We start from the raw sequence: 9,038 nt of genomic DNA, 5'->3' as shown, positions 1-9,038 counted from the left end.
GGAACCCCGGGGGGGGGGGCCCCGGGGGAAACCCCCCCTTTTTTTTTTTTTTTTTTTTTTAAAAAGATGACTGGTAAGGGGATCTTAACCCTTGACTTGATGTTGCCAGCACCACGCTCTCCCAAGGGAGCCACGGCCGGCCCATAACCTCCAGTCTTAACTTTTGTTTTTCATAAATACAAGGAAGTCGCAAAACCTTCCTCTAAGTCGAATAAGGTACCTGTTAAAGTACCAAACGAGGATTTTGTTTCCGCCCGGTTTCGAACCGAGGACCTTTCGCGGGTGAGGCGAACGTGATAACCACTACACTACGGAAACGACTCGAGCCAGGGTTTTCCCCATGTATATTTGAGAATGCTTTCCTGTTGGACCTAGACGTGTTAACTATAGGCTTGTCTAGGAAATGACCATGGTTGTAACCCGTTTTTCTCTCTTTTCTATTTGCGAAAACAAAAAATTCATAACCAAGCCTCACCCAGGGCCTCAATTCGTCCACGAACTCCAAACGCGGAAAGCTAAGGCGACATCCTGGAAAATTTGATTTCAAGACTTCCCGTGCTGTCTACACCAGTTTCTTTATCCGTGCAACGGGCCCTCGTACTCATCTCTTGGTAACAGAAAATGACTCTCCGAAAACCAGGAAAGAGCAGTCTGAGCCCAGGAAAAGATCGGCTACCATCGGCAGTTTCTGCCACAGCTTCATTTGTCATTTCCTTTGCAGTCAATTGACTAGAAGTAGTCAGGGTTTCTGGATAGAGGGAAGCAGATGAAACGTGTAGAGAACATTATCCCTGCTATAGAATGCAAAAAACGCTTTTTTGGAGAGTAAAGAAAATGATGTGATTATTACCTCAAAAATATATTTCAAAACACTATTTTTATGGTATCTAAACTTTACTTTATTTTTTCGTTTATTTTTTGGCAGCTGGCCTGTACCGGGATCTGAATCCGTTACCTAGGGGTTATGAGCACCGCACTCTCCCAAGTGAGCTAACTGGCCAGCCCTAAATTTAAAATCGTATGAATTTATTAGTAATCCACATACAGCATCAGTGCTCAATGTAAGTATATATGAAAAATGAAATTAAGGTTGAATGTGGGCAGATGAACAGACTGAAAAAAATGAATGAAGACATCAAAAGGAACAGTAAAGAGAAGGCACAAAATTACAAAGAATAAAATTTGCTTTAAGAAAAGAAAATTATTCTATGTGTTCTAAAGTCGAAGCTGCTTATTATTTTAAATTTGGACATTTTAGGTAAATGTGTCTTATGCATACTGGTCACTAGGTGAATGGGCCTGCCTTTTCAGAACCAGTTCAGTTTTGTGTGCCTCATTTGTGTCTGTATCCCCAAAACATTCGTTTTCCTTTCATATTTCCCCTATGTTTTGTCAAGAATAAGTTGATATTGACCCTCCTGTGCAGGTGGAGCCAGTGGCACAATGAATCACAAATCTGACTATTGTCATGATTTCACTCCTGGCTGTCTTGGTTTTCTTTTCTTTCTTTTTCTTCCTTCAGAAAAAAATTAAAGAAAAAAAATATAATATATATATATATATATATATTCTACATTATTCAAAGTTGTCATACTGAAACATAATACTGAAAGTGATAATGAAACAAATTATTAAAGTGCTTTGAAAGGGAATTATTCTGACCTAATTCTTCACATTTGAAAGTGCTGCCTCACTGTGCAGTCTTGGCTGTCAGTAGAGTCTGAAAGATCATCAAAGCCATCAAAGAAGCCATTTTCTAAGTGTCATGTGTTTATTGATTATTCTTGAAGAGACATTTTGTGAAATACATGTACAATCTAACACAAGTGTATCTACCATGGTAGCATTCTATACACATTGCTCAGAACTTTGCTTTTATGTTAAAATGTACATATTCTTTCTCATTTTCTTTCAAATATGCATAGTACTTCACTGTAGTTATGCCATAATTTATCTAATTAAATAATTCTGAATTATTCAATAAATTAAAAGTTAATAATTATTTAATACAATTTAAATTACTTACATTTTTCCTGATCTTGCAATTACAAATAATGCTGCAGAGAGTAAGCTTGAGCACAATAAAATTTCTCATGTGTGCAAGTATATCTTGCACCTTTGAGGAAATGTTACCTCAAAGGGTATATGCATTTGAAATATTGGTAGATCTTGCTAATTTGTCCTCCATAGAACCAATGTGTAGTGTATTGTCTGTGGAAAACACAATTGAATAAGATCCTGGACACGCTTAAGAAAACTTTTTACTTCATTTCCTGCGCAACTATGAAGCAAAGCAGGCAATACGTGAAGACTGTAGAAAACAATAATAATAATAAAACCAGGGATTCTTGTGATGCTGGAAAATTGCCTTCTCTCAAAGAGGTGAGATTTAGTTGGGGTCTTGAGAAATAGGGTCAAGATGGGTGAGGATGGGAAGGGGCTGAGTGGAGAGATCTCATGTGGGGGCATGGGAAGTGATCCTTTTATGTATTGCTGTAAAAAAACATGCCAAGTAAGCAAGAGTGCCTAGCACTGATGAACAGGGTTACAGAACTCAAGGCATTATGAGTACATGTCTTCAGAGCATAAGCGGGATCCGCTATGCCAGGCTGTGATGGCCGAGTGGTTAAGGCGTTGGACTCGAAATCCGATGGGGTTTCCCCGCGTAGGTTCAAATCCTACTCACAGCGTTTCCCTTGGCTTTTCTAAGTCACGGAATGTAAATGTAACTCTCAGAAATCGCTACTCAGGTTTGCTACTCAGGTTTTCATCATACCGCGTGCAAACTGAGAGATATGAGGCGACAGACTATCTGGAGTTGTGTTGCCCCGCCCACCCTTAAGCTGGAAGCCCCTCCGAGTATTTCCCCCTTTTATCATACTCCGGCGACCTGAGGGCGCTCAGTGCTTTCTTCCGACCACCACCCACGGCCTCTTTACTGTCCACACCGAAGCTTGGGACTTAGTGAGTGTCCAGAATAGCTGCTCGTTTTTTTCTTGAGATTGCTAAATGTGGAAATATCGGCAGATGCCAATGGCAAAGAGAAACTGAGGAAAATTTGTTTTTTAAAATCTAGTATAAAATTCCCGTGCTGATAATAGAAATGTAAGTAGCTTCTTTAAACAGTTCTCTGGTATTAAAATCAACAAACAAAACAGGCTGATGGGAACCCAAAAGCTCTGGGATCATAAATATTCATTTTTGTGTGTACGTCAAGCGCTCTTAAAAACGTTGCACACAAATGAGGAAATGGAGTCAAAGGAGGGATACACAACTTGGCCAAGGCAACAAATCTAGTAGGGAAGAGTGTGGATAAAGGCCCTGTGCAATGTGGCTGCACTTGGACCCAAACTGTGTCGCTTCTCGCTCTCAGAGAAGAGGACTGCCTCCACTTATAAATACTTTTGTATTTTCACATGCCTATTTCGCCTACATTAAGCCCTTAAATAATATTTAGTCAATGTATCTAATGATGACTGGTATTTTAAAATTTTATAATCAAGTCCGAGCTCCTAAGTTGCTGTGTGAATTTGGTACTTAAAATGTTTACCTTTATTGAATTCTTGCATTCATTTTGCCTCATTTGAGAAAGGGGGAGATGTTTCTGACCTTTTTTTCTGCTGCATAGTCTGAAGTTATTTCCTCCATAGTTATGGTTCTTTGGAAAGTGAAATGGATTTTATTCCATTTTCTCTTTCATTATATCAAAATTTAAAAGTATGTGGATCACTAATTCCTGATCCACACATAGCGTCAGTATCCAAAATAAATATACAAAAAAAAGAAAGAAAGAAAGAAAGAAAGAAATTGCTTAATGGACAGGTGAACAGACTGCATACAGTACAAAAAATAGAAACAAACAGGCTCATTAATGAAAAAAATGAGAATAACATTCATTCTATCACCTACATAATGTTCCACAGCAGAAAATTCCTTTATAAATATTCCTTTATCATTCCTTTATTTTCTAAATAAATATTCCTTTGTAAATATTTTAAGGGACTGTAACTTATGCAAACTGACCACAAAGAAAATTGGTCTGTTTTGCCAGAATCCAGTTTTGTTCAACTCATTTTTATGTGCATAGTCGATTAAGCCATTGTTTTCTTTCTATTGTTTTTCAATGATTCTAATGAACAATGGATAACCTACAACCCTAGAGCCAGGGGGATGAGTGGTGCAATCGATAGCACTTCTCACTATGGACTGGAAGATTCTAGTTTCGATTCCTAGCCAGCTCTTTTTATTCAAACCTTGTTTAAATTGTTCTAAGTGATACTGAAACAAATTCTTTTTTTTTTTTTTTTTAAAGATGACCAGTAAGGGGATCTTAACTCTTGACTTGGTGGTGTCAGCACCGCACTCACCCAGTGAGCTAACCGGCCATCCCTATATGGGATCTGAACCCATGGCCTTGGTGTTATCAGCACCACACTCTTCCAAGTGAGCCATGGGCCAGCCCCATGAAACAAATTCTAAAGTCTTTCAAATGGCAATTATTGGGAAATGGACCCTTGACTTACTCATTGTTACCCCACAATGCAATCTTGGCAGTTACTTATCTAGGAGTGAAACTTGAAAACATGCTAAAGAAAAGCAGCCAGACATAAAATGTGTCACCTCTCGCAGAGTGATGGAGACACAAAAGACTACTCAGAGCTCATGTTTTCAGAGCAATGAGAAGCCTGAAGGGACTGCACAAAGGGAAAACTCCTTCAAGAAAGGAGAGCCCAGGCACAGCCCTGGGTCAGGTTTTGCTTCAGTTTTTATTGTAAAGACAAGAAAGTTACAGAAGAAAAACAGGTGATTAATCAGTCATAGTGAAAATGTAAACAAACTGGTTACATGACAATCTTCATTAAAGCAGGTGTAACTTAAAATAGTTCGAGCAATTTACCAACAAAAGGAGTCATACAACTAAGATATGCAGGGTACAAAAAGCAACAATGAGATAATCACCAAAGCACCTAACTTCCCAAGAAACTCAAAGAAACAGCTTAGGGCAAGATGTGGAATGTCCCCCAAGCACTAACTAGCAGAATACCTTGAAGATTTTAGCTCACATACTTTCCCATCATCTAGGTTTAGCTGAACTATGGGCAACTGCCCCTAGAACAATCACTTTTCATTGTGCTTTGATTCTCTTATCTGCATCAAAGGCTTTAGCCCTGTGAAAGTTTTCTAGTCATTTCCAATCTCAGCATTCCTACGTGTTTCTTAAAGGGTTGGGCTTTGGCCCCCTAAGCTAGAGGCTCTGGCCTCCTAAACTACAGGAATTTGGTCCTTCTACACTACTGGCTAAACTAAAGACTTTGGTCCTTCTAAACTACAGGACTTTGGTCCTTCTATGCAACAGGCTAAACTAAGGACTTTGGTTCCCTACACTACAGGACTTTGATCCTTCTAAGCTACAGGCTTTGGCCCTGTGAAATACATGTATTTTATTTCTATCTCATTAATGTCAATATCCTACACAAAAAGAGCCACATATTGTATGATTCCATTTATTTGAAATGTTGAGAATAAGCCAGTCTTTAGAGAAAGAATTAGTGTTTGCCAGGGGCTGGAGAAAGGAGTGGGTATGAGTCTGGGGGTAATAAAAAATGTTCTGAAGTTAGATAATGGTGATGGTTGCACAACTCTGTGACTATACTAAAACCACTGAATTGTATACTTTAAAAGGCTGGATTTATGGTATATGAATTACATATTAATTTTTAAAAAGCAAAGAAACATCAAAGAAAATAACAATTGACTGATATTTTCTTCACTAATTTGTCCCCCATTGCAGGGGTCCTTCACTTCATACTCTCTCTTGCACAGCTTTCTGTCCCTGGGCATCTGTCTTGGAGGAAAGGCAAGAGACATCATCTGGAGAAATACTGAATCAAGAAAGGCACAGCTGAGGACAAATGAAACCATAGGGTCTCCCTTAGACCCTCAGTTCCAGGATCTTGCTAAAGGTCCTCCTTGTGCCAGCAAATATGATTCAGCTGCCGTCTGCCCATCCTGCTCACGATCTCACCAAGAACAGCATGGGAGCTTTACTGAGAAAGACAGAATAAGAAACTGGATTTGAAAGGGATCACAGAGAAAAGTTAAACATACAAGAAGAGGCAAGGGTGTAAGAAAGACAACAGAAGTGGCGGCTTTGGGGCAGTAGGGTGTAAGAAAGACAACAGAAGTGGCGGCGTCTGATTACACAAATGGCTCTCATTTCTAGGTGTTTCTGAACAGGACTCCTGATGCCTGGGGCAGAATGGAGGAACTTGAAAGACAATCAAGGTGAAGCCCAGAAAAAGAACATAAACAAGCAAAAGAGCATTTAATTTGTGACATACACAATGTTTATCTTATGAAAGTCTATTGACACTGGACAATGTGGCTGTAAGGGGTGCTGGGAATTAAAAGAATGAACCTGCCATGCACCCAGAATGTTCTATTGGCCTATGAGCAGGTAAAAGAAGAGGGAGGGAGAGAATGGTTGTAGAGCTAGGGCTAGGGTCTGGAGCTCACAGACCCCTCAAGCCTGTTCACAAACCCTTCACACACAGGTCTATGAGCTAGGTAACTGGCAAAAAGGTCCTTGGAGACTTGGTTGAAGAAAGAATAATCTTTATTCAGCACACACAACACTAATGCCTAGGCAGTCCAAAGAGAAACACAGAAATTAACTGCTATTGGCAAAGTCTAAAGAAAAAACTGAACAGCTACCAGCAGAGTAAACATGCTCTATTTTTAGATGCAAGCTCTGCCGGTCACCTCCTGCTTCACAAAGTGAAGAACACATCATAGTAATTAACTAAAAAGATACATGGGTGCACATGTGCACTAACTCCACCCACGCACAACTTGTTTACAAGAAATGTGCTGCTTGACCTCCCCCTGCCCCCGCCAACCAGGGAGAAGCCCTGAGCCAAGGGAGCCTGACTAAATGATCCTATTTTCCCCACAATCCGCCCCTTCAGCGTCCCTCGCCATACAATCTATGCATTCAAAAATCTTCCACGATGTTCCCTTAGTGAGGATAAATGACCCTTTTATTTATACAACTTATTGTCTGTTCGATATGGCTTCAGGCTTGTCCTGTAGTTCTGTCCTTTAGTCTCACATGTCCAGTTACTTGTCATCATTGGTGTGATTTTCCACAGGAATCTTGTAGTTATACTGATGTGAAGTTTAGTGCACATTCAGTAGATGATCACACCAACATATGTATGTACCCAGTCGACTCTGGTGCAGTGCCTGCAGCCAGAACACTATGCGTGAAAAGACAGAAGGGTTATTGGTACCAATAGGAGAAGTTCTCACCCCTCTGGTAAGATACATGCCAGTTTGCCATCCTGAGAAAGGATGGTTGCAGGAATAGGTATTTTACCTGGTTTGGGGCCCCACGAGTCCATACAAACAGAAGACCAGTGACTCTCTGACTTTGGCAGTGGTCCAACAAGATCCACCTGCCACTGTGTCAGGGGCACTCTTGCATGAGTTATCTGTCCATCAGGGGCACTTGTCTGCTCATCAGGAGTACATCTGCCCATCAGGGGTATTTTTCTCAGGTTTATGTCGCACCTGGCGAGCCATTGACCACCCGGCCTTACAGCCAGTGTGCTGCATTATCCAATGTAGCGACCCAGCTACATCAGCTGCTGGAGATCTCTCCAGCCATCTTACCTTAGCCAGTGCATCAGCTTCATCATTGCCAACTCAACATGAGGCCTCTGGTCCTCACCTGCCCCCAAAAGACGAGCACCTTGGCCTGCTCCCTAATCAGAATGGAACAGTTCATCCACCTCCTCAGGAACAATCAAAAAAATTCTTTAAATCCACTGAATGTACCTTGCTACCTGTTTCTGGACATTTAATAAAATGCTGTTCAGGGCGCAATTGCTGCCACAAGGCAAACAGAACCGTATTTGGTTTCCAGTCAGTTTTCTTCCTATCAATCCTTGCTGCAAGCAAGTCAAGACACATCTGCTTATGGCTAGTCTTGCTTGGTCCCTTTGGGATAAAATCCTGATCATTTCTTGGGGGTTTGGTCTTAGCCACCTTTTGGACCCCTTTTGCTTATCTTCTATCCTCTACTTCCCCCAAGCTGGCTATCATGGTCTTTACCTCATGTATAGGATGACCAATGTATGGGGCCAGTAATGGCCATCAGTGATCCAAAGGACATTGACAGGGCATTTTGCAGCACTATGTCTCTCATGCTGCCTGTAAAATTTTCATCATCCGGGACATGAGTGTTCACATTAAACATGGACTGCCCCATCCCCAGCTCTTGAATTATTTGGACTAACTCAGCATATGTTTGCCATTTACTAACAATCTTGGGCAGTTCTCTAGCATTTGCCCACATGGTTTGGGCAGCTGCACTCACCTATTCCATTAAGGAGTAATTACCTGGCTCTTGTGCATATCTGCAGCTATTCTGCAGCCACTGCCTCAGGGATGGGTGCATGGTGATGGAGGCCAATTTTTCCATCTCCTCACCAGATCATACCACACTATGCACCCCTAGGTCCCATAACTGCAATAGCCAAGCAGCCAGGGGCTCCCCCTGTTTCTGCCGAAACTGTCTCCCCAAGTCAACTACCTCAACCTGAGTATATGGCACATAGGTGGTAAATTGGTTCACCTGTGGATTGCCCACTGGTTGTCCACCCAGTCCCATAGGCTGCTTGCATTTCACTTTCTGATGCATGACAGGTCATGCCTGGAGGTTCACAGTCTTCCACAACTCACCACTAGGTTCTTCATCTTCCCTGGTGTGAGAAGCTGGAGTGGCCAGTTGCTGCACATCATCCTCCAGGACATCTATCTGCACTTCCAACAAGTCTCCTTTCTTCTTCGAATCTTCCAGTAGCTGCATGTTATCTGCCAGTAACTCTGCTTTCCGCTTGAAATCTTGATCAGCTTGGAGCATAGTGAGCAGTAGCCAGGCTCCAGTCAGCAGAAAAGTGGCCACCAGGCACCACACGCTCAAGGACAGCCACATTTCCTCCCCCTCCCAAAGGGCTTTCCACTTCAGTGCCTGG

At 41.6% G+C, this 9,038-nt stretch overlaps 2 non-coding genes across 2 annotated transcripts; one reads left to right on the top strand and one right to left on the bottom strand.

Moving 5' to 3' along the window:
* Window positions 1–245: 245 nt before the first annotated feature.
* Window positions 246–318, bottom strand: TRNAV-CAC. Its single transcript has one exon. It is a non-coding gene; the product is annotated as a tRNA-Val (tRNA).
* Window positions 319–2,608: 2,290 nt separating this feature from the next.
* On the top strand, window positions 2,609–2,690 carry TRNAS-CGA. Its single transcript has one exon. It is a non-coding gene; the product is annotated as a tRNA-Ser (tRNA).
* The last annotated feature ends 6,348 nt before the right edge of the window (window positions 2,691–9,038 follow it).

This window comes from Galeopterus variegatus, unplaced genomic scaffold, assembly GCF_000696425.1.
Source record: "Galeopterus variegatus unplaced genomic scaffold, G_variegatus-3.0.2 Scaffold7339, whole genome shotgun sequence".
Taxonomy (NCBI): Eukaryota; Metazoa; Chordata; class Mammalia; order Dermoptera; family Cynocephalidae; genus Galeopterus; species Galeopterus variegatus.
Note: the sequence above shows the minus strand (reverse complement) of the source record. Positions and strands in the feature narration are given on the sequence as shown.